The sequence below is a fragment of the Danio rerio genome, chromosome 14 (genome assembly GCF_052040795.2).
Source record: "Danio rerio strain M-AB ecotype USA chromosome 14, GRCz13ab, whole genome shotgun sequence".
NCBI classification, from domain to species: domain Eukaryota; kingdom Metazoa; phylum Chordata; class Actinopteri; order Cypriniformes; family Danionidae; genus Danio; species Danio rerio.
In genome coordinates, this window is record NC_141034.1 from 41,537,079 (window position 1) to 41,564,425 (window position 27,347).

Below are 27,347 nucleotides of genomic sequence, written 5' to 3' on the forward strand. Positions count from 1 at the left end.
TAATAAGACAGGTAGGACTGCTCGGCAGTAGCTCTGGTGTTTGCAAAATACTTTTTGTGGTGATAATCAACTTTTTTTTCAGTAAGTAGGGCTGAATTTTTGTAAAACGGATTGTAACTTTACTAGGTTTTATTCTCAGATGTTACTTTCTTGCTATTCAAGTTTGTGTGGTAAAATCAATTATATGATTATTACTCATGCCAAAAAAGTGGGTGGGAGTGAGGCTTTAAGAAAAAATGAATTTGTTTAAATGTACTTTCAACATTATATACCATGTAGCCTATATAACACCAGAGGCAGATTTAGGGCTGGGGGCACAGGGGCACCAGCCCACAATTAAATTAGTTTGGCCCCTGTTGTGCCCCTCTCCTCAAAGTCATTGCTGATTTATATCAAAGCTCGGACAGATGCGCTTTAGTTCATATCGAACACCGGTGATGCCTGCTACTTAGCTATTTTTCTTGTATGACCAGTGCTTTCATCCCTGTAGATTGACAGGTTTGACAGGGATTGAAATTGTTAGGCTACAATATTGCTTGGCATAGTTTGCTTTCAGACAATTGATTTGAAACAAACCAACATTGATAATCATATGCAAGTAAACTAAACATGTCATCAGAATAAGAATTACAAGGTTTATTATTCCGCTCATAGCTGTCATGTGTGATTTTAAATGATAATTTTGAGCTTTCTAAAATTAATCTTCCTACATTTTAGGATTTCTTTTAATTACATAAGCTTTTTGATTACTAAAAGGGGTTTTATGAATAACACTGCAACAATTTTGCCAGGAAAATAAACAGGTACATATCATAGTTCAAGAAAGGCTTTAGGTATTTAGAAATAGCATTTAGGCCCGATCTCAATTCTACCCCATAGCGCTTTCCCTTTCCTCTTCTCCCAATTTTCTCTATCTTGAAGGCGTAGGATAGCCCTTCAAAATGAGATTTTTCAGGACCACACTCAAAACTAAGAGGTAAGAAAATTTCCCCTTGTTTTTTACAAATTAGTATTTTTTGACATTAATACAAATCTTCACAACAAACAAATACATTTCAATATATTCATAACGGCAAACGTCATGCTTAAAAAAAAAAAAAAAAAAAACGCTAAATCAAAAACCACTAAATTTTGCTATCTATAATTCTTAATAATAACTCCTGTATAGCAATCCCACAACATTCTGAAACTCGACATTTGAAAACCCTGTCAAAAAGTCTATTGGCTGGGTGTCAATGTCAATGTTGTTTTCGTGTGTTTACATAGATGAATATGGCCCCTGTGTAAATACATAGTACAGTTACGTAGTTATTGCCACATTATATTGTTATGATAACATGATATAATTGCCTTCAGTGATTTCCTGAAGGTAAATACTAAAAAATAGCACAACTGGAATAACTACAGTGGTCGCGAACATTGATCTCATATGAAGTCAGACAGGGTGTCCCATTTCTTAGGGGGAAATTTTGAAGCCCTTCCCCTTCACACTCTGTTTCAAGGGCCAAGGGGAAGGGGTACAAAAAATAGAATTGGGACTGGACCTTAATCTAAATCAATCAATCAATCAATGTCTGTCTGTGTCTATCTACTGTATCTATCCATCTATCCATCCATCCATCCATCCATCCATCCATCCATCTATCTATCTATCTATCTATCTATCTATCTATCTATCTATCTATCTATCTATCTATCTATCTATCTATCTATCTATCTATCTATCTATCTTTCAATAAAACACACAGACACAAAGGTGGCACTACATATACGTTTCACTGAAACTATTTTATTTATTATTTCTCAATTTGTTGCATAGATTGCAGATTTATGTTTAATGTTTTCATACTAATTTAGATCTTGTGCAACAAATACAATTTAAATCTTAAATATTATGATATCATCTGATTTTTAAAAGTATAACAAATTAAATATCTTTATAAACATCAGTTTGCTACTTTATGTGAGCAACCGGTAGTGTAGCTACAAACCACTTTTCCAAAATTGTAGCTTAACTGTACTTCATGAATAATAGCTTAGAGAGCTACAATTTTAGTGTAAATTCCTGAATGGTGGAGGATAAAAAGGGATACATATTCAGTCAGAAGCTACATGATGATTTACACAGATAAGAGCTCAAGTGGCAGATAGTAAACATATTTACAGCAGTGAATAACAAAAAGTGGGGAAAATCAGACGAAGAATTAAGGTGTGAAAAGCTTGAAACAGTCAATCTTGTAGTGAATTCCTTTCATTTCTTGGCAATGCTACTGAAACAGGCAGAGCGGAAAAAAGGTGGCATTTTGTGGAAACAGGGTTTTTGACTTCCATGACAATTGATAGGGGGGAGAAATGAGAGAGAGGGGATTGGTTGTGACAGTCTTTGCGTACGAAAGAGACGCCACAGACTGAGGTAACATAAAGGGATCCTGTTGTCAGTCAACTGTGAAAAGTTGTTTTCTGCACTGTTATTTGAAGTAGGATGAAAGACAGAGAGAGAGTGCTATTGGCCCTCCTCACATATCCACCCACCTTTTTTATCCCGTACGCTATGATTGTAAGAAAAACAGTCCGTGCTCCCTGTTCTTCTTTTTTTCAAGACACAACAAGGTGTGAGAGGTCTTTTTTTTGTAGCGTCTAGTTCATTGCTGCGGATTTATTAAAATGAATGCCTCAAGCTGTGTGCCACGCATTCGCTCAAAGATCAAGCTGAAGCCCCTGAATCTAGCGAATGGTAAAAATAGTTGAGCTAAATGTGACTTTGCTGTAATTGTAGAGCAGGACCCCTGCGTGCTCAATGCGAGACGCTGATTCAGAACCTTGTCATGTGTCTCAGCATGATGGTTTTTCAGATTTAGCTGCCGATTTTGACCTTTTTCTTCAAATAATATGTGACTCGCTCTATTATTTTGAGTTGGAATTCACAATAAGCCATTGTGGAGAAACACAATTAATAGCAAAATCTTGAATTTTGACCAATTTGTTTGATAAAACTGAAATCTCAGCTTGCAAATTATGTAAATGTTTTTAAACAATAAATGCGATTTTGACACCCTTTAATGTGGTGTGACAGATCGCTGCAGATGCTCGGTTTAAACAGAAACACAAAATAAAATGAAAAGTGCTGTAAGTCTTAATTTTCAACAGTGCACTGCAATCTACATCATGCAGAAAAAGAGGACAGAACTGAGAAGAAGTTGTATAACTAAAAGTTGGCCCAAAAATAAATTGTATAACTGGAAATGTCACCCGAATTTAAGTCATTCACCTGAATATTATTCTGACCAGCATTTAACAATTACTATTCTTTTGTCGAGAAACACAATAATTAGCAAAATCTTATTTTTGATATAACAAAATATCTGCTTAAAAATTATGTACATTTTTTAAACAATACATTTTGACATTCTTTAATTTTAACTCTTCATATATTATAATATTTTCAATAGTGCCCTACAATCTACATTATGCAGAAAGGACAGAATTGAATCATTAAAATGGGCCAAAAATAAGTTGTATAGCTGGAAATGTCACCGGAATTTGAGTCATATTCATTTATAAATGTATCACTTATTAATTCTGACATTCTGTCACCTGTATGTGAAGCTGGCCAGCATTTACTTTTTACAATTCATTTGTGGAGCAAAACAATTATTAGCAAAATTTAGGATTTTGACCAGCTTGTTTTTTATCTTATTTTTGATTAATCAGAATCTCAGCTTCAGTAGTGCCCACATTATGCAGAAAAGGAGGACAGAATCGGGTCATTAAAATGGCTCAAACATATGTTGTATAACTGGAAATGCCACCAAAATTTGAGTCATTCACTTGAATTTGAACCTGGCCACTATTTACTTTTTTTTACGAAGAAACAATTATTAGCTAAATCTTGAATTTTGACCAGTTTGTCTTTTATTTTTGATAATTATTAAATTCCGACTTGCAAATTATGTACATTTGTAAAACAATACATTTACACACTTTTCAATGTGGTGTTACATATCGCTGTGGCTGCTCGGTTCAAACAGAAGCACAAAATAAAATGAAAGAAGCTGTAAGTCTTCATTTTTTTAATAGTGCCCTATACAATCTACATCATGCAGAAAAAGAGGACAGAATCGAATCATTAAAATGGCCCAAAAATAAGTTGTGTAACTGGAAATGTCACTCGAATTTAAGTCTTTTTCATTTATAAATGTATCACTTATTAACTCTGACATTCTTTCACCTGATGTGAAGCTTATTTACTTTTTACAATCCATTTGTGGAGAAACACAATTACTAGCAAGCAGTTAAAATTTGACCAGCTTGTCTTTTACCTTATTTTTGATAAAACTAAATCTCCTCTTCCAAATTATGTTTTTTTTTTTTTAATAATGAATTTGACACTTTTAATATGGTGTAACAGATCACTGCAGCTATTTTGGTTCAAACAAAAGCTCTAAATAAAATGAAAATGTGCTGTAACTGATCACATTCAATAGCACCCTAATCTCTATAATGCAGAAAAACAGAATCAGTCATTAGAGCTGCCAAAAAAAAAAAAAAAAAAAAAAAAAAATATATATATATATATATATATATATATATATATATATATATATATATATATATATATATATATATATATATATGACATACAGTTCATATATATGACATGAAATGTCAACGAATTTGATATTCAAAGTTATTTGTGTAACAATTTTCACAATAATTATTGTTTAAAGCAGCTTTATTACATTACAATCAAAATTAGGAAACTTTAAGGTGTGATTAGGCTGGACAGTCCAGTTGTCAAGTGTATAGTTAAAACCTGGCTAACCCAGCAATCCCTTATTGGGATTTACACCTACCTAAATTTAAACAGTAACATTTCTTGACCCCAGTGAGTTTCAAAAAAAATAAAATAATAAATAATAATAATAATAATTGGTATCATTGGAAAAAAGAAACTTTGAGATTTACTATGGTCTATCTAGAAAATTTCTAGATAGACCATAGTAAATCTCAAAGTTTCTTCAAAATTTTCATGCTAAACAAAAAAAAAAAAAATAGTTATACATTATAAAGTAGTGAGAAAGAAGAACTAAGTATAATATTTAACGAAGTATAATACTGTTAATTATACTTTAATATTAGTTTTTTTTCCATATATAAAAACACATGACACAGTGTCTTATGAGTTTATATTGAAAATATTATGAAGATAGCATGCAAAACAAGATTTATGTAAAAAGATTTTCAGAGACAATATCGGCACTTTCTCAAAAATAACCTTCCTAAACTTAAACATTAACAGTTGGTAAATAATTTGGTCTACATTCACAGTTCATGTATCTTTGGAAAAAAGACACTTTGGGCGTTACTATCCATCATCTAAAGCAGTGTTCCTCAACCTTCATATCACCGTGGACTGTTCAACGCTTAAAAATATTACCACAGAGGGTAATGGTTGAGGCGGTGTTTCGTAGGTTGTAGGTTGCTAAGCGACCATCAACCATTTTCTTAGAGGATAACAAGCTGACAAAACTCTGCTGTCACTCTGATACAAGTTTAATTTATAGGGAAAATGACAAAGCACTGCAGGGTTTGTGTGTTCTGTGTTTTTCTGACATAATTATTCTTATCGTATTGTGTATATTCAATACAAGCTGAGGCTGATCAGTCAGTTCATGTGACTCGCAGTGTGCTCACAGGATACATTCAACTGTGTGCGTCTGGAAGGCACAAGCACATCAAAGCTGATTTATACTTTCACCTGGCGCCTCAGACCTCCTTACGCCACTCGTGCGAGCAAGCTGTGCACCTTCATTGGAAACAACACATTTTTGCAAACTCTTGAAAGGCAATATGCGAACTGCAACTAAAAGGCCACCGTCATTTGCGATCTCCATCAGTTTATCATCTTCCACAGCCATGGCGGATTCACCTGATTTGTTGACAAATGATTGTGGACTCTGTCTTTTCCTCTTAGCTAAGAAACTTTCCAAAGATGTCTGTTTCTTACTCATTTTGCTGCTTGTGAGTTAAATTTGGGCACTCTAGTGACCAAGATGTAACCGAGAAAATATAGTCATATTTCAAAATAAAAGACTTAATATAAGGTCGTTCAGACTTAAATAATAAATAAAACTAAAATAATTAAGGATTTTTTATGCGACCCGGTACCAGATGATCCACAGACTGGTACCGGTGGTTGAAGACCATTGATTTAGAGTTTATAATGTTCAAAACAAAACAAAAAAATTATAGATGTTTAATCTGTAGTTTTACAACACTCAAAAATGACTTTTGCTGCTTCTTCAATCAAGTTCAAACAACACAATTATTAAATTTTAGGGGGTAATTTTTTTTATATTGTCTCCACTTAAATTTGTTAAAAATGATTAAGGAAACTTAGTTGATTTGTGTTGGAGGAATCAGTTTCCTACAGTGAATATGATATTGTTTTCTATCAAAAAGGTGAATAAACTTATCACTTATTAATCAACTTATTAATTCTGACATTGTTTCACCTGCAAGTGACATAAACCAGCATTTAACATTACTGGTCCCTGGTCTTTCATAGACTACAATCAAGCTGTAGGCTACCATCGAAAACAAACAATTAAGATGCAATTATGAAAATCGGCTTAATAATTAATACACTTAAAGCAGACAATGTAAAAGAGATAACCACAGCTATTAGCAAGTGAAAATAAATGTCTGCTTTAGAACTAGGAGAACAAAACATGCTGTAAAGAATCACCCCATTATAATCATACAACATGTTTAGTGGAGGAAACAGCAGACACGTCCTCCCAGGGGGCGCAGAGGGAGAGAGAGCTGAGTGGGTAGAACTGAGGTAAAGTCAGATTAAAATAGTGCAGAGGGCGGACGAGAGAAGGGAAGGTGTGTGTTCCGGCAAGATGTGTCTTCAGATGGGAGTTCAAACCGCCTCCTAATGAGATCTCCAATCAGGTTGTTTTAGCTGCATTTGACAAATTAGCATTTTTCATCTCGCCTAAGCTAGCCTGTGCCATCTGCTCGACACACACGCTCCCCATGGAGACCGTGTTAATTAAGCTCCTGACTAAGAGATGGAAAATGCTCACTTTTAAAAAAGAGCCTCATCAACCCTGGGGTTGACTGCCACATGCAAAATGCAAACTGATATGGAGGCTTTGGTAAATACGTAATGGACATCAGTGGTGTTTATGTTCAGGCACAGAGATTTAGAAGAAGCTGAACGCAGATGCATGTCATATATATACGCACAGACATGTGCATGTAATAGGCATGTCTTCCGAAAGCATGCATATATTAATTTCAAGATGTCTTCAATTAAAACAAACAAACATTTAGCCAATACTATACAGGTTGCCAGTGGCATGACTATGACATAGGGTCTGTTGATGGTGTCTCGAGGGGAAATCCTCTTGCCGACACCAGACAACAGCTCAAACTGGGCTCAGCTCAGTCAGAAGCACCGCTGAAAGACTCTGTCATCCAGTTATAGTTTCTGGAGGAGTTGATGAACTGGATGCACCTCTGAATCTAGTAGACATGGCGCCGAACAATTATACATTGTTTTTCAGCCTCCCTAAAGCACAGAAACACAGTTATTCTCTTAATAAAATTCATATTAGTCAACAAAAGACAGAAGCCCTGCCCATGATCCGAATACGCGCCTAAATTTGACGAGTGAATGAAGCGGATTTGATGCTTGAATGAAGCGAGCAAACACAAAATTGTTCAAAATGCACATCTAAATATGAAGTAATAGCATGATTTATTCTACTACGTCTGATGTGAACACAGCATTAGACATTTGTCAGCAATAAGTGTTCATTTATGATATGAAAAAGTAAAAAAAAAAAAAAAAGTAAAAAAAAAAAAAAGAAAAAAAAAAAATATATATATATATATATATATATATATATATATATATATATATATATATATATATAATTTTTATTTATAATTTATTTATTTATTTTTTTCTCAGATTAAGTTTAAGTTTACAGGATACAATAATATTAATATTTTACAGTCCAGAAAACTGAACATCTCAAAATAAGACCAGCCCAATAAGACAGACAGCTTAATCTCATAAGGAAACTTATTTCACTTTTTGTCAATTCAGTAGCTAGTTCATATAAATGTATACAAGTTCACTCGTTTAAAATGTAAGATTAAAAAAAAGGCATGGCACCCAACTCTGCCCCTAAAACCAAACGTTATTGAGAGAATGGGAATGAGATCTTACAAATTCATACAAATTAGCCACCAAATCAAAAAGTTCCAGAGTCAACTTTTTCAATAATTGTATTTTAATACATTCAGTTAATAAAATGTATCAATATATGTAAATTACATCTATATTTATTACTAAAATGTTTACATTTATACATTTTAATTAATAATATTTAAGAAAGCTAATATTGAAGAAGGGTGACACGGTGGCACAGTGGGTAGCAATGTCACCTCAAAGCAAGAAGGTCACTGGTTCAAGCCTCGGCTGGGTCAGCTGGCATTTCTGTGTGGAGTTTGCATGTTCTCCCTCAGTTTGCTTTAGTTCCCCCCACAAGTTCAAAGACGTGGTACAGGTGAATTGAGTAAGCTAAGTTGTCTGTAGTGTATTGTGTGAATGACTGTGTATGGATGTTTCCCAGTGATGGGTTGTAGCTGGAAGGGCATCCACAAGGTAAAACGCGCTGGATAAGTTGGCGATTCATTCTGCTGTGGCGACACCAGATTAATAAAGGGACTAAGCTGAAAATAAAATTAATGAATGGTTATTGAAGAAATCCATTTCTTACTACTAAAGAGCTGACCCCTTCCCCATACATCTTATTTCCATGTCCTTCATAGGATCAAGCGTTTATTAGGGGGGTCAGTCCCCCCCTAACCTCCTGTAATTTGTTCCCCGTTTAGCAGCCAAAATTACTTACCTTGCGTATCTCAAACACACCGGATGAGATGCCATACAACCATACAACATAAATATAATCCTCAACCTTCTTTATTTTCATGCATTCTACCACATAAATGATACACATGAGAATCTATTGATTTAGTCACTTCAGTATGTGGTATTGTGAGCATGCCGTCATGTTTTAAAACTTACTTTACAGAATGAAACAAAATCAATTTTCCTTCCACACAAAGCCATAAACTGGAAACCATGCTAAACATGTTCAAATTCTTGCTGTAGATGGGATCACTGGGGGGTTATTCTTAGTATACTTCAAGGGATTAATTATGATTGAATAACACAATTAGCTTTTTAGCCACAAAATGTATTCATCAGTTTCCTCTATCCATGCTACTATACCCAAGCTCTGTCTGGTCATCAACATCTGTTTGCTGGTCACTCCGACTGTACTTGTGTTTGTGGATGCACATGTTTCCATATTGGCAGTGCTGTCTCATACATATGGTCAGCCTTAGGTTTATCAATGCATGCTCATGTATGAAACAGTGAGTTTGTCAGCAGGCAGTCTCCACACCAGGTGGCGGCTTGAAAGCATAATCAACTTTTCAGAGTGAGGAAGAAATAAAAACAGACAGAAGCTGTAAAATGGGCCAGAGATGGTGGACGACGTGGAAAATTGCTACAAGAGTGCAGAAACAGGGCTTGCTATGTGAGACTCGTAAAAGCATGAGGTAATAGTTGAAATGTATTTAGATGATTATATGGTAATATTAGCCTGTGGGTTCATATTACAGACACTAAATATCATCCTGGCAGCCACATCTCCCAAACTCTGTGTGTGTGTGTGTGTGTGTGTGTGTGTGTGTGTGTGTGTGTGTGTGTGTGTGTGTGTATATATATATATATATATATATATATATATATATATATATATATATATATATATACTGTATATATACAACAGGCGAGGCAGTGGCGCAGTAGGTAGTGCTGTCGCCTCACAGCAAGAAGGTGGGTCACTGGTTCAAACCTCGGCTCAGTTGGCGTTTCTGTGGGGAGTTTGCATGTTTTCTTTGCCTTCGCGTGGGTTTCCTCCGGGTGCTCCGGTTTCCCCCACAGTCCAAAGACATGCGGTACAGGTGAATTGGGTAGGCTAAATTGTCCGTAGTGTAAGAGTGTGTGTGTGTGTGTGTGTGTGTGTGTGTGTGTGTGTGTGTGTGTGTGTGGATGTTTCCCAGAAATGGGTTGCGGCTGGAAGGGCACCTGCTGCATAAAAACTTGTTGGATAAGTTGGCGGTTCATTCTGCTGTGGCGACCCCGGATTTATAAAGGGACTAAGCCAACAAGAAAATGAATGAATGAATATATACATACATACATACATACATACACACACACACACACACACACCTATATATATATATATATAAACAAACAACATGCATGACAGTCAATAAATGAAGCAAATAACAGTATTAAATAAAACATATAACGAAAGAAACCAAATAGTGGTAGGGAGTAACAACAATGATAGTAATGTAATGATAGTAATAATGACAGTAAAAAAGGGCAATAGTAATAAGAACACTGTTGTTATTTCAATAACACAATAATAATAATAACAACAACAACAAGTACTACACCAGCTGCTACCACTACAAAAAATACTAATGTTACTACTGCTGCTGCTACTACTATCCCAACAATGACTACTACTACAATGCCTACTACTACTGATACTACTTCAACAACTACTACAATATTTACTACAACTGATACTACTACAGCAACGCCTATTACAACTACTGACACCACAACGACTACTACACCAACAACTACTACTACTACAATGTCTGCTACTACTGATACTACTACACCAACAACGACTTCTACTACAATGTCTACTACTACTGATACTACTATCCAAACAATGACTACTACTACTACAATGTCTAACACTACTTATATTACTACAAAAACTGCTGCTGCTATAACTTTTACCACTACTACTTCAACAACCACAAACACTACTACAATCATTACTATAAGGACAGAAATTAGTATAATGACATGGTTCCATGACCTAGGCATTGCAGCATTGATGTGGTTTATAAAGACATACCTTTTGTCTTCATAATTGGATCGGTGAGTTGCAGACACCGCCCTCACTACTCTGCCAACTAGGTCGTCTCGACGGATGTGCCGGCCCTTATTATGATTATGAGTATTATTTTTATTATTACTACTACTACTGGTAGTAGTAGGCTTAGCTACAGTATGCAGCTAAATTATTGTGCGCTATTAATTTTCTCAAGTCATAATACCAACTACTTTTAAGAATAGTGGAAATTACACATTTTCTTTTTCTTCCCCCATTTCTGGCGCAACCCTGGATGTACAGTGCCCTTAGCATTTGCCTATACTGCCCATGCCACAGGCCGGCCCTGGTTGCCAAATTAGTCAAATAAATGGCCAAACTACCAAATATTACCTGCCATGAGTTTAACCGCATTTACCATCGGGAGGTAATATAATCACTCTCGTAGGAGAACACTGCTTTCACAATCCAAAATAAACAGTGATTCAACATATATGACTGAAAGCTCCGGTCCTTCTGCTACATGATCAAAGCTTTGACCATTGAGAGCGTGAACTGTCCATCATTTCACAGTTCGTTTTTACAGTTAAATAAGTGCACAATCCAGGGAATTTGAAGTGCACCTATTCTACTTATAATAAAACAAATATTTCAGTGTGAACTCACTACATTTTACCCTACAGAATGGCGTAGAACAGGGCATATGTATGCGATTTAGGATGCACCTTATGCCTATAGCGTGTCCTCATCCGCCACCAATACCAACAACAAGTGTGTTTGCATGTGTCCTCTCCACGTCTTCCTTAAACTGTCACAATTCATCACAAATTGAAATCAGAGAGATAAAAAGGCACAAAGAGAACACAAAGATGTATTTGATAAGCTTTTGCTGCTTTGAAGCTCTTTTCATTCAAATAACGACACGCTTCCCCCCTACATTTCCTTTCAAAAAGCCATCATCCTCCAAATGCTTTCTTTCTCATTAAAAACAAGCCTAGACAGAAAACCCACGCTGCAGACAAGCACCCATAAAAGGCAGCATTGGCTACTGAACCTTTTTTTTGTCCATCTGATGGCTCTGAAAAGTTTGATTCAAGAGTTAAAAGCTGCCTACCTGTCACCAGCCCTTTAACTGTTCATTTATGTGACAGAAGGAATCATGGGAATATGTTTGTGATCATATCACATAATTTCTGTTGGAGTGAAGGGCTTCATCTACACAGCTTGGGAAGTCCTAGCAGAGAGTAAAACTTTCTTTCATGCACGTTTCTGCAAAGTTAAGTCACATTAACTCACAACAGTGGCACTTGAAAGTCTGAAGAGTAAAAGAAAAGAAGAGAATGGAATGAAAAGATGGTTAAGAATAAATGTGTGTGAGTTCCTCTCTTCAGCAACAGCTAAAAACTGCACAACAGCTATTATCTCGCTTACACACACTCCTCCTGAATGAACAATTAGAATGACATTTAGATGAATATGTGGATGTGTTAGGCAATAATAAAAGTGATAAATGCAAACAGATTATTCAGATCATCCAACATGAAGTGTAACATTATTCAACAAAACTGTGAATCACCAAGAGACAGTTTAGTCATAAAAACGAAACACAAATCTTTTTTTTTTTTTATATAATGACATATTAGCTAATAATTCACATTGAATTTAGAAAAAAAATGAGTAAAATCATATTAAGTTTTAATATTTTTTCATTTGTGTTTAATTTTACCTTGCTACACTTTAAGCTTTGAGCTTGTTAGCCTAATGTAGACAATTAATCAATATGTTAGTTTTGAAATCTCAGGACAGAGTTTTAAAATCATGGCATAATGTTATGTTATTAGGCTATCTAAAATTATATGTATTACTTTAAAGTAATACAACATTTAATAACTGTTTCTTTCATTCATACATTCATTAACTTTCCTTCAACTTAGTCTTTATTTCAGAGCTTGCCACAGCAGAATGAAACCCCACCTATTCCAGCACATGTTTTACACAGCGGATGCCCTTCCACCCAGTACTGAAAATCACCCATTCACACACACTCATACACTACTGCCTAATCCAATTCACCTATAACCAACATCTAACCTGGTGAGGAACGATTTCAGAAAGCAGGTAAAACAAAAACAGAATCCAAAAAAATTAAGTAAACAAGTAAATAACACCTTGAGATTGTGGTATAATCTAATAGCGTTGTAAAATTAGATGAGGGGTTTTTCTGTGTTTCTTTTGAAAATTGTTGGTTGGGTTTAAGGAAGTGGGTGGATGGGTGGGTGGGTCAATCAATACAATAGGTTGGATTTAGGGAAGGAGGAGGGTGGGTCAGTTGATCAGTTGATCGGTCATTCAGTCAGTCAAACAGTCAGTCAACAGCTGCCTCTGGTGGATTTACATGAGAACAACAGGCAGAAATCGCACTAGCGAGAGATATTTGATGTCTGAAAAAGCGTACACAGCATCTTCTGGTGGATTCGCGAAAACAAAAACTGCATATCTTCTGGGACGTATTAGGTGCTCCTCAGAAATGCATATACCTGTAGAAGAACATTTTCAGAATCAGCCTGGGTTGCCTAAAATACCATACCTGCCAACACTCCCGTTTTTCCCGGGAGTCTCCCGTATTTCAGACCCATCTCCTGATTTGGTCTGTCTCCCGGACAACTCCTGAAATTTCAATTTCAACCCCATTCACACAGAAATGCCAACTGACCCAGCCGGAACTCAAACCAGTGACCTTCTTGCTGTGAGGTGACAGTGCTAAACGCTAAGCCCCTGTGCCACTATTCTTTCATTCATTTTTATTATTAATTCTGAGCTTATATAATGAGCTATAAAGTGACTGTGGGTCACTTTTCTCATTTATCATAACACAAAAGTAATTGTTTGATCATTTTTTCGAACAATAAAAAGGGATATTTATGCTTAAAAATGAACTAAATGATATTACAAAAAAAGATAAATGTGTACAAAACACCTCAGAGACTCTCTTTTAACTGTTTCATTCATTAATTCATTAGTTTATTTTCTTTGGCTTACTCCCTTATTTATTAGGGGTCTCCACAGCAGAATGAACGACCAACTATTCCACTATGCCTGCAGTTGATGCCCTTCAAGCTGCAACCTAGTATTGGGAAACACCCATACATTTTCACAATCACATACACTCATACTCTATAGCCTATTTGTTTACCCAAATCACTTATACCGCATGACCCAGCCAAAACTCAAACCAGCAACCTTTTGCTGTGAGGCGATAGTGCTAACCATTAAGCCACCATTCCACCCTCTCTCTTAGATCATTAACACTATAATATGAGGAGATATATATATATATATATATATATATATATATATATATATATATATATATATATATATATATAGACCGTAAGACTCTCCAGCAAACAGTGAACACAGCTGAGAAGATCCTTGGTGCAACTCTATCCGTCAATCTGGACATTTTTTGGTAGTTTTGCTTGGTAAAGCTTACAGTGTAGCTTAATGACAGACACTTTCAGATTAGAACTGTGCATTGTTAAACATGTTTACAGCTGTAAGTACCATATATACAGTTGAAACCAGAAATTTACATACACTGTATAAAAAGAAACATTCATTCATTCATTTTCTTGTCGGCTTAGTCCCTTTATTAATCCGGGGTCGCCACAGCGGAATGAACTGCCAACTTATCCAGCAAGTTTTTATGCAGCGGATGCCCTTCCAGCCGCAACCCATCTCTGGGAAACATCCACACACTCATTCACACACACTCGTACACTATGGGCAATTTAGCCTACCCAATTCACCTGTACCGCATGTCTTTGGACTGTGGGGGAAACCGGAGCACCCCGAGGAAACCCACGCAAAGGCAGGGAGAACATGCAAACTCCACACAGAAATGCCAACTGAACCGAGGTTCGAACCAGCGACCTTCTTGCTGTGAGGCGACAGCACTACCTACTGCACCACTACCTCGCCTTTAAAAATACATAACCATTTAAAAAAAGTCAGATGTTAATGTGACTAAACTCTCTCTTTCAGGTAAGTTAGGATTTTCAAATTCGTTTCTGTTATGCTTAATAGCAGAATAATGAAAGAACGATTTTTTGAAAAATTGTTATAACTTTTTTTTTGAAAGTCAAGTTTACATACAATAAGATTATTATGCCTCTGAAAAAGCTCAGATGATGGTGTCAAGGTTTTGGAAGTTTCTGATTGGCTAATTTACAACATTTGAGTTAATTGGAGGCACAACTGTAGAATAGTATTTAAGGAAAACTTCAAACACACTGCTTCCTTTTGTGACATCATGGCAAAATCAACAAGCTATAATCGCCAAAAAAGACGGATTACAATTTTCTAAATTACACTAGGAAAAATACTAATTTTTGGAGACCAGTCCAGTGGTCTGTTGGATCTAAGATTGAACTGTTTGGCCATACTGACCAGTGCTACATTTGGAGGACAAAGGGGAAAGCTTACAAGCCTATAGGAACACCATCCCATTGTGAAGTATGCGAGTGGCAGCATCATGTTGTGGGGCTGTTCTGCAGCAGAAGGGCAAGCAAGATGGCATTATGAAGAAAGAACATAATGTAGAAATACTGAAGCAACATCTTAAGACATCAGCCAGGAAATTAAAACTTGGCCACAAATGGGTCTTTCAAACGGACCGTGACCCTAAGCATACTGCCAAATTAATTAAAATGTGCAACAATTAGTTAAAACAACTGAGTGAATGTTTTGAAGCGACCATCACAAAGCCCTGATCTCAATCCTCAATGAAAAAAATTGTGGGCAGAGCTGAAAAAGCTTGTGCGAGCAAGACTGCCTACAAAACTGACTCAGTTACACCAATTCTGTCAGCAGAAATGTGCCAAAACTTCTTCAAACTATTGTGAGAAGGTTGTGGAAGGATACCCAAAACATTTGACCAAAGTTATAGAGTTTAAAAGCAAAGCTAAAAAAAATACCATGGGAATGTACATAAACTTTTGACAGTCTAGAAATTCATAAAAAATTATATATAAAAAAAATACTATTTAGCAAATGTAAATAATTAAGGTAATCCTAACAGACCTAAAATAGGAAACGTTTAGTATGATTTACCATCAGGCATTTAAACAAAAAAAAAAAAAATGGTTATGTTACTTTTTAAGAATGTATGTAAACTTCTGGTTTTAACTGTATGTACCAAATGATATAAAACAGAAGGCCAAACATTTTGCATTTGGGGAATGAATATTCAGTGTCTAACGAGTTGCAGGTTGCACATATTCATAGATGGAGAATATATCTATATAATGCTGGGGATACATTTTTGAGAGTTTTTCTCTTCAGCAACAGCTGAAAAAGCTGCCAGCAACAACTGAACAACAACTATTATCTCTCTTACACCTCCCTCCTCCTTCCATCTCCCCATCAATCCATCTCTTTCTCTGTTAGTATGGTGTAATATTAATCCTCATTATGTACCACCATGGGTTTGATATTACCAGCTCTAGCCTGGTGTGAGACCACGTAGCATCATGCTGATATCAATATACTCTGCATACAAATGTGACTCCATTTGCAGTATAAAAAGTGTGTGCGTGTGTTTTGTCCTCCTCACCACCAGCTGTTCCCATTCACTCTGCATCCTAGTATGGCAGGGATTGGTAATTGGCAATGAGCACATAAAGCTATATCTATGCACGCTAGTGCGCTGGGTGTAATTGAAAACAGTTTGACTCAAATTGGTGTATTTCTTTGTTATGATTTCCTCCCTCTGGGCAGTCTGGCTGTGAAATCTAGTCCAAATGTTTCAAAGGTTTTATGCAAGATAACTGAGGAACTGCTGGAGTGAAGGAGGAGATGATATTATAATACTCTATTAGTCTATGAAGCAAGTCTCCTTTTCTGAAATAAAGTAATGCATCTAGAAAGAGCATCTCAATACGTTAATTAATCGGAGGAAACTTGTCTTTCTTGCAACTAAATAAGTTTAAGTGTTGAATGAAAGGGCCCACTGAAGTGGTCCTCAACCAGGGGTCCGGGGCCCAATAGGGGGCCCTAGGAATGTGGGACAAAGGATGACTTACATGTATTTAATTAATTTTCTCATTTTCCTTCGGCTTAGTCTCTTATTAATCAGAGGTCATCACAGCGGAATGAACTACCAACTATTCCAACATATGTTTTATGCAGCATATGCCCTTTCAGCTGCAACCCATTACTGGGAAACACCCATGCACTCATTCACACAAGCCAATTTACTTTATACAATTAACCTATAGTGCATGTCTTTGGACTGTGGGGAGAAACTGGAACAGGTGGAGGAAACCCACACAAACACCGGGAGAACATGCAAACTCCACAGAGAAATGCCAAATGACCCAGCCAGGACTCAAACCAGTGACCTTCTTGCTGTGTGGTGACAGTACTAACCACCGAGCCACAGTGCCATGTATTTAATTAATTATTAATGATTTAGAAAAAAAATGCCTATAAACTAGCAGTGCCTATTTTTATTTTTTGGCAACTCGATATAGATTACTGGTTGACAATGAAGACATTAAAATATAAATATTTTTTTTATACTTGTATGTGGAAATGTTATTACAAAATATGCATTTTATTTAAATAATTAGCAAACCAAAGATCACACACAGCCTTAATAACCACAGCTGAAATTCCAGACATATCTTAAATATAAGAAATATCTGAGTGAAGACAAAAATTGTGCTGAACAACAGGGGATCTCCATGTCATCGAAAATGTGCTGGCCTATAGGTTAAAATTAGCTGAGGCTGTTGTCTCTGTCCTTGGTGCTGAATTTAGTTTGTGTTGCATGCTAGTGAGTTGTTTGCGTCCCCTGTTCATGGTGCTGAAGCAAGACCACAAAAGTCATACTGTGAGTGAAGTATTGCTGTCCATGGTGCTGAATCAGTCCTGTCATATTTGCTCTCCGTGGTCCTGAAAGTGATTTCTTTTCTCTATCAATGACGTTTCTTTCTTTTCATTTCTATGATTCTGAATGGAAGGTATTTGAAACTACCCTGCCATTCTGTGCCACTTACAGCAATTACGTTTATTAATCCTAGGCAATGATCCTATTTTATTGCCTAGCTTACTGCTATCTTAGATCTGACTGAAAGAAAAGAAGAAAAAAAAAAGACTTTTGTCTTGTATGTTTCTTTGCAATTGTATTGAATTTCTCAGCTTTTCTCCTTCTTCTTTACAGCTTTCAAGCTCTCAAGCAGTCTTGTCTTCTTTTCCTTGGGAATCTAATAAGAGCTTGATTGCTTTTCCTAATTATCCTGTTTATTGGTCCTGCAGGCTGCTCCTGTTATTGGTGTAATTAATTTCAGAGATAACTTCTTTTCCGTCCAGATTAGAAATGGCGTACGATAACAACATGTCAGTGAAGGTGTGTGTGTGTGGAGTGTGTGTGTGTGTGTGTCTGTGTGTGTGTGTGTTTGTGTTTGTGTGTGTTAATTAGCCACAGGAACTGTCCCTATGGCTGTGTTCCCTTCCATACTATCACAGTTTTGCAGCCTCACCAGAGCTTGACAAATGTCCTCTCGCTTCTCCAGTGAGTAAAAGCGATACCACGCACCACAGCTTCCATTTGTCAACTTTCCCTGGGAAATCGATACCTGGGCATTTTTATGCCTCGTCTGGATATTAGAAAGCTTTAATTTGAATAAGCAGACGAATGGCTTTTGCAGACGAGGAAGGGAAAAAAATGCAAACATACTGAGGAAACCGATTGGTTTATATGGCTTTTGAGATATGGTGTTTCCTGATAAAACATGCAATATATAAAGCCGCTCGCCAACCTCCCATTAGTGAGCTGTGAAACATTTTAAACGTCTAAAACTGCACTCTCATCATCCATAACCTAAAGGTTATTTTACACCTTTCTCATATTTTACTCCTCTCGCCGGTTTCCACAGCTACTATTTTTTTACAGCTATTTTTTTTTTCTTTTGGCGGTCTCCTCATACAAAGAGCTAATAAAATCAAGGAGGTCGTGAACGGCTGCTGGAACGGTGTGTGTCACTGACTTAGGCGGCTTTGATTTATTCTCCCTCCTCCTCCCCTTTTGTGGGAGGGAAGCAGGTATGGACTGTGAAAGCTGATCTTTCGGTGGAGCTGGAGATTCATAAGCAATGACTCCCAGCGCTGAGCTACCAGCAGGCTTAAGTTGAGTGAGAGATGGAGACACACGTAGGGAGGCTGGGAGCCCGGGCCTCCAGGGCCAGATCAATCAGTTATGTTTAGAGCTCAGACAGTAACTGAACAGTCGGGAGAGAAAAGAGAGAGCCGAATGGAGGAAATGACAAACTAGATGGAAGATCATAAGCGACAGACAGTCTCATTCACATGTGCTTTGATTTGATATTCCGGTTAGCACTTCTCAGAGACTCTTCCAAAGTAAACAGAACAATAAAATGCACTACAGTGCGCAATGAAAATGCAGGAATGGAAATGCAGCGGCACATCAGTCATGAGCGCTTGGTTTCCACTGAAAAGTTCAACCATTTATGAAATGGAGAAGATCAGTAAGGAGGTCCACAGGCTGCGGTTAATTTCCGCAGAAGAGATGATCAAATGCACAGCGCTGGAACAATCTGTCCCCGCGAGTATTTGCTTTGATATTAGCGGCAAAGAAAGGGCAAATGCTCAGACAAGTCAGTTTATTATGAGGGAAAAAGTAGAGTTGCACATCGATGCACTCTGTAAGTTTGGCTTAACACACACTTCACTGAGCCATCTTTTAAGACAAGCGTATGGTCTAGTGTTTCAAAATAATGAGGCTAAATCATTAGTCAGGGCAAAGGAGATTTGTAAATGCAGTAATATATCCAGCTTTAAGAAGAAAAAAAAATGTTGCAAACGGATATTAGTCGTAATCCACCAAGCCACTTTGTTTCCGTTCCTCTAAATGTCAGCAGCGAAACGGTTGCACAATTTAATTTAACGAACAGAAGTCAACCTTTAACATCTGCTGTACTCCTGTTCATTAAATCAGTGTCGATACTGTGGCAAAACTAAACTTTAATCAGCATCTACCAGAGCATAGCTTATTTGATTTAGTTTAAAATCTGTTTACTGCTTTTGTTTGAACTCGAGAGCATTTGTCTTAAATAATAAATCAGCCCCGGCACTTTCAGTTTTAGTTCTGATGACCTTGAGGTTTTAATATTCCATCTACATCAACGGCTTGGGTGCTGTGAGAGGCTTTAAGAAAGTCACAGTCAATAGGTATTCATACATTTTTAAGAAACAATAGAGGTTGCCATGCATACTTTAAAAGATAAGCATCCAAAGTATGCCAATGCTGTCATAATTACAGATCACTATGAGACATTTTTGACATGTTTGCCATTGTAATACAAGATTCACAGAAGTCATTGAATATATTTATAAATTACACTGCAAACACATTATGCAAATTAGTTAACTCAGATAACAATATAAAGGAATTTTATTATTGTTATTACTACAACACTATTATGTTTTTATTTTCATAATTAATGCTGTAATAACATTAATATAATTATAACTTAACTATTATAACTACTATAATCCATGTTTTCAGACCTTAAATACTGCATTTAAATACTAATACACACATGAACTGTCAAAAAAAAAAAGTGATCTTAATGAGTGTGTTGGATTATACTGTGATAGAAGATCCCTTAATTACAAATGAGCTAGACAATTTAGACCTTTATGATAATAATGCAACACTGATAAAACATATGACTGGGTTTCTGGACCTGCTAAGACTCTCTGTGCTGCATTTTGAATCAACTGAAGCTTGTTTATGGAGACTTCAGGGCATCCAGCCAGTAATGCATTACAATAATCCTGTCTTGAGGTCATGAATACATGAACTAGCTTTTCTGCATCAGTAGCATAGAGCATATTTTAAAACATAGCAGTGTTTCTAAGATGAAAAAAAAAATAAAGAAATTTCTTAAGAACCACTGGGAATGTGACTTTTGAAACACAAACTGCTTTTAAGCATGACACAGGTCCTTACCTGTAGATTACATGACAGCACATCACAGTAAACAGATGTTATACTAGGACCTCATTCATCAATGCAGGGACTGAGGGATAAACTGCTGGTTTGACAATAAGGACAGTATTTTTCTTACAGACAATACAACAAACATTATTTAATAGTTTTTGGTTATTATTATTATTATTATTATTATTATTATTATTAATGATAATAATATTATTATTATTATTATTATTATTATTATTATTATTATTATTATTATTATTATTATTATTATTATTATTTATTTATTTATTTTTCAAAATATACTTGTATTCCAATTTTGGTTCTTGCAACATTTTAAAAAAAAGTTAGAACAGCAAAGCATTTACCACTTTGTAATGTTGCTATTACTTTTCACAATACTTAAAAGACATTCATTGACTGAAGACAGCAAGTGATAAAGTGTTTCAGGAGTAATTAAGCTGTCTTAAGGTGGGCAATAATATGAGGTCTTCGCTGTCAGATTTTGAGCTTTAAAATTCACCACACATTCTCTATTGGAAAAGCTCAGGACTGCAGACAGGACATTCAAGTTCCTATATCCTCTTCTTTCGCAGCCAGGGCTTTGTAATGTGTAATGTGGTTTTGCAATGTTGTGTTCAAATATGCATATGTTTTACCTGGAAAAGAAGGCAGCATATTGTGCTCCAAAATGTCTATGTGCTTTTCAGCATTAATGTTGCATGTTCATAAAGTGCAAGTTACCTTTTCCAAGGGCACTGACACAACCCCATACCATGACAGACCCTGGCTTTTGGACTTGTTGCTGGATGATTCTTTTCTTCATTGGTGTGAAGCACACAACATCCATTTCTCTCAAAAAATAATACTGAAACACTGATTCATTTGACCACAGTACACATTTCCACTGTGATGGTCTATTCCAATGTCTTCAAGCTCAGAGAATTCAATAGTGCTTCTGGACACTGTTATCATAGGGCTTCCTTTTAACACAGTACAGTTGTAACTGGCATTTGTGGATGTAACTATGTATTGTGGTAATTGATAAAGGTTTGTCAAAGTATTCCTGAGCCCACGTGGTGATATTGCTTAAAGATGCATGATGATTCTTTATGCAGTGTTGCCTGAGGGATCAGAGATCGTCCAGCTTAGGTTTGCACCCTTGTATGCACTGAAATTCCTCCAGATTCCTTGAATCGTTTAATCATATCATGCATTATTGAAGGTGAAATATCCAAATGTCTTCCTATCTTTCTTTGAGGAACCATATTTTTTAAACATTTTCTCACGTATTTGTTTAAAAGATTAATGATCCTCAGCCCAAATCAACTGATGATTATTGGATGCTGTTTTTGTACGAGTCATGATAGCAATCACTTGTTTCAAATCACATCAATTAACCAATTTACCTGATCACTAGCCCTGAACTGCTACTGTCCCAACTTTTTTTTTTTTTGGAATGTGTTGCAGGTCTGAATGATAAGAAATTATGTATATTTACAAATGAAATCATGTTGAGCAAACAAAACATTAAATAGTTTGTGTTTATATTGTCTGCAATGAAATACAAGTCAAAGTAAATTTGCAAATCACTACTCTCCTTCTCATTTGCGTTTTCCATACTGTCCCAACTTTTTCAGATTTGGAGTTGTACAAATCTAAATCTAAATATATATTTAATCGCAAGGCCGTTTATATGTCAATATTTAGCCACACCATGTTGGTGTTTTGTAACATTTAATTTTTAAGATGTGGGTCGTTAACCCAACCCTCAACCTCCAACATGGAGGACCAGGGCATACATTGCATACACTACTGACAATTTAGCTTATCCAATTCACCTATAGCGCATGTCTTAGAACTTGTAGGGGAGCACCCGGATGAAACATGTGCAAAAACAGGGAGAGCATGCAAACTCCACAAAGAAATGCCTGATCCAGCTGGGGCTTAAACTAGTGACATTTTCACTGTGAGGCAACAGGACTACCCACTACACCACAGTGCCACCCCATATATATATATATATATATATATATATATATATATATATATATATATATATATATATATATATATATATATATATATATATATATATAGTAACACTTAAGAATAACTACCCAATATAACTAGTGAATAGATCATTAATATACTGTTAGTTAATGGGTTATAAATTACTTATTGAATAACAGTTAATTAGTAAGTATTTATCACTATCTATTATAACTAGTTAATAGACCATTAATAAATTGTGAGTTGATGAGTTATAAATAACTTATTAAATAAAAAGTTAACAGTTTGTTAATTATGTAAAACTGTGCCTTATAGATAGCCAACGGATAACTCACAAGCTGTTAGTTAACAAGTAGTAAATGACTTGTTAACTGTATTTTAATGATTTATAATTATACCTAATAAATTTGTAATAGACCATGAACAAGCTGTTGGTAAATTACTTACTAAAGACTTGTTAAGTATCATGTAATAGTTTATACATAATATTGGGACATTATTGTAAAGTTGCACTTATTCTTCATTTATTAACTGTTAGTAAACGAGGAATAGTTGCAACTTTAGAATAGCGTCCCAATAACATATATAAGCTAATAACTAACACTTAACTAAAATAGTAACTCATACTTACAGATCAGTTGCTCATAGTTTGTTAACCATCTACCAATACCAATTCCTTTTGTTCATCAACTTTTTGGAACAATGTCACCGATCAAGGAAACACTTTCAAAATACTACATTAGAGAATAAAGTAGTGTTTTAACAGCCTAATCCTTCCATAATCCTCCTGCAAGAGCTCTGCCTTAATCAAATGCATGATACCATGAGACATACAGTAGGATGAGAAAAAGTGAAAAAAAATGTAATACATTATACCTTATTTTGACCCCACGATACACATATACTTTTCTCTCTTTTGACTTCTTCCTCTTAAATACACATTGCTCTTCTGTATTCATTCCCACAAAACATACAGCATTTTCAAATACAGTGCAAAACAGCAAGTAGGATTGAAAAGAAGTGCAGAAAAGGTCTAATCAAAAGGTGAACCAGGCCTTGGCCATGACCTGTCTGTGTCGAACATCTCGAATACACAACTACATTTTTGAGATGAGATTTAACATGCTTTCTCTGATCGGTTTAGACTTACAATACACCTGCTAGTAAGGTCACAGCAGAAATCTGAGATGAATAGTGATGCCGCCTGACCATCTGTAAAACTGGCGCTCAGCACACATATACATACATACATAAGCATAGGCAGGATCATGCAGAAATGTCTGTAAGCTTGGTAAACCTGGGTAGAACTGAATGGATTCATCCTTGAAATCCAAGCTTTGACAGGAGCACGACCATGAAATGAATGCAGAAAATGGGCTTTGAATGGAGCGGAGCATCTCGTGTAAGCTCAGGAGAGAGCAACGCAGAGATTCTCTAGTCAAACAGACAATCCTCACAGCAGGAGGCAATGAGAGGGGGAAAACGCTCCCACGGTGCGCTCAACTCACCGCAGACAGCGGAGTATCTGATCACACCTGTGTAAGGACAACACTGACATGTACAGCACAGATCACATTAGAGACCAGTTTGTACACACTGGGTTTTTTGTCAGAAATAAAGTGGCATACATTGTTAAAAATGTGTTATGTTTTAAGTTGTGGCTAAACCATGTAAGTAGATGATGCTACAGTACAATGAAAATGATTGCTGTTTGATCACACTACTTATTTTAAATGAGCTGAAACAATATAACTAAAGTACATGTGGAACCCAGCATTTTTTAGGTAGGACTGGAAGATTAATTACAATTACACTGCAAATGCAATTGAGCATACCTGTGTCTGTCATCCACATTTTGTTAGAGAAGCATGACTGTGGGCCCTATCATACACCTGGCGCAATGAGGCGCAAGGCGCGACGCGACGCAACCTGACGTGATGCTATTTTGAGGACCTTAAATAAACTGTGGCGAGGCAGTGGCGCAGTGGGTAGCACGTTCGCCTCGAACCAGCGGGTAGCTGGTTCGAACCTCGGCTCAGTTGGCGTTTCTGTGTGGAGTTTGCATGTTCTCCCTGCCTTCGCGTGGGTTTCCTCCGGGTGCTCCGGTACAGGTGAATTGGGTTAGCTAAATTGTCCGTAGTGTATGAGAGTGTGTGTGAATGTGTGTGTGGATGTTTCCCAGAGATGGGTTGCGGCTGGAAGGGCATCCGCTGCGTAAAAAAAAAACTTGCTGGATAAGTTGGCGCTTCATTCCGCTGTGGCGACCCCAGATTAAAAAAGGGACTAAGCCGACAAGAAAAGAAATTAATGAATAAATAGACTGTTTAATAGAAATGTTTAAAGCAGGTGAATAGAGCATTATTTGTGCGCCTTTACAAATGAAAAATAATGAAAGGATTAAAATATTACAAAAATTATTATTTTCTAGCCCTGTATTTGGATAAAACTCGAGTTTTTTTAACACACTTTGTTATTATTGTTCATTTATTTGTTTGCTGGTAATTAGAACTGAATCTAGAAATACTTCTGAAACAAATATTTGCGCGTAACAAACAAAATTAATTATGTAGGCTATTGATGTCTGTGTAACACTTCCTTATCCATGAGAGTGAAAGTAAAGAATGAGGAGGCTCATTTCTCATTTTCACGCTGCAGATGCTCTGTTTAACTGTTACAAAGTCCGTTATGTGAACAGCAAATGTGCTATGGTGCGACGCAACTGACTCTTAAAGGGAATGGGAGGTGAGACTCTGATTGGTTTATTCTCAAAACACATCTATAACTCTTTAAGAGAATAAGCTCATTATCAAAGCAAATTTTTCTCCTTCTTAAATAGCAAAAGTGGATTCGCACATGCCTTTAGTGGTTGAAATAGAGCCCTGTGTGTTTATTAGTAAATCTCCCCTAAAGCCCAGAGGGCACTCTCGTGCTGAAACACCAAACATGAAGAAACCCAAGAAGTCTCCACAGTGTTATAAATAGAAGATTTAAAGTCAGCATAAAAAAAGGCTATACTTTTCCTTCCAATCATGATGTGCATATGATGGAATTGGTTTTTGAAATGTGAAGAGAAAAAAGAAAAAAAAAAGTAGAGTGATGCTTGATTTTGTGTTTTAGGATAAATGGAAAATGGATGTTGGAAACAAAATTCAGGACATTTTGAATGTCAGTTCATCATCGGTACCCTCTGGAAGAGCACATGAAGAGGAAATACTCCAGACAACCATATTTTCTATTGCCAATTACAATAGGACAAAAACAGAAAACGGTCAAATTAGTTTATTCAATTCACCGATAGCGCATGTCTTTGAAATGTGGGGGAAACTGGAGCAAACATGAGGAGAACATGCAAACTCCACACAGAAATGCCAACTGGTCCAGCCGGGACTCGAACGAGTGACCTTCTTGCTGTGATGTGACAGTTCCAGCCAATGAGCCACATCCTCATTATTATTCAATTAAATCAATTTACCTTAGCTTGTCAGTGTACTACGGCTCTGTGTAGTATTGACTGCTCCATCTGGAAGCATGTGGTGGAGTTATACTAGAATCGGCCTTACTGACAAAATTTATATGTAAATCAATCTATAGTAGAAGAGCCAAAATTAAGTATGAATTTTACAGGCCCTTCTTAAAAGATTTTGGGTTTAGAGATCGAGACTCAGGGCTGGTGATTTCATCATTTCAGTGTTTCAAGCTTGGAGGAACTGATTTCTACAGTGAACTTTAGACTAGTTATGTCCACACAAGATGCTGCTCAAGTCTGGACTTTTTGATTATTCCTGTTGATGAGGTTTGATCAATGCAGAAGCTTTCAGGCTAGAGTGTTCAACCTATTACCTGTTTTTATACTGTACTCTGATGCATTTGTCTTTAATGAGTTTGTGACAATTCAATGACTTTAGTTTTTCTTGTTATGGACAAAATCTCTTTGGCCTTTATTTGGAAAATCTGCTGTCAGAGGGTTTCAGTCACTTTCAAATGGCACACCATCTTGCAAAGTCAGTGAAAACCGGGAAGTCAGGCTGCCAGATAAACAGGGTTTGTCAGATAATTAAGGACTATACCACCAGGTGCCAGATTAACACCAATAACTGTCAGGAATTGGAACTGGCTCTCTAAATGTGATCAGTGTTCTTTTTCAAATATCTAATTTAAGATTGTATGTGCTTCAGAACACAGTATGTGTAACTCATGAAATGGGATTTAAAAACCTGCTCTTTCACACCTATTTGGATAACTTTTTTTAATTTTGATCAACTCTGTACATACCAGATGCCTTTTAAAAAAGATTC

The 27,347-nt window shown here is 36.3% G+C and overlaps 1 long non-coding RNA gene across 3 annotated transcripts in view; it reads right to left on the reverse strand.

Annotated features, from left to right (window-relative positions):
- Positions 1-27,347, reverse strand: part of LOC137487534 (uncharacterized) — a 298,360-nt gene that overhangs the window by 144,987 nt on the left and 126,026 nt on the right. The window contains exon 4 of one of the 3 annotated variants that reach the window (XR_015507809.1): positions 4,724-7,582. The exons of the other annotated variants lie outside the window; for them this stretch is intronic. This is a non-coding gene — a long non-coding RNA (uncharacterized LOC137487534). Of the gene's footprint in view, positions 1-4,723; positions 7,583-27,347 lie in introns of those variants that run through there. 3 annotated transcript variants of the gene reach the window in all.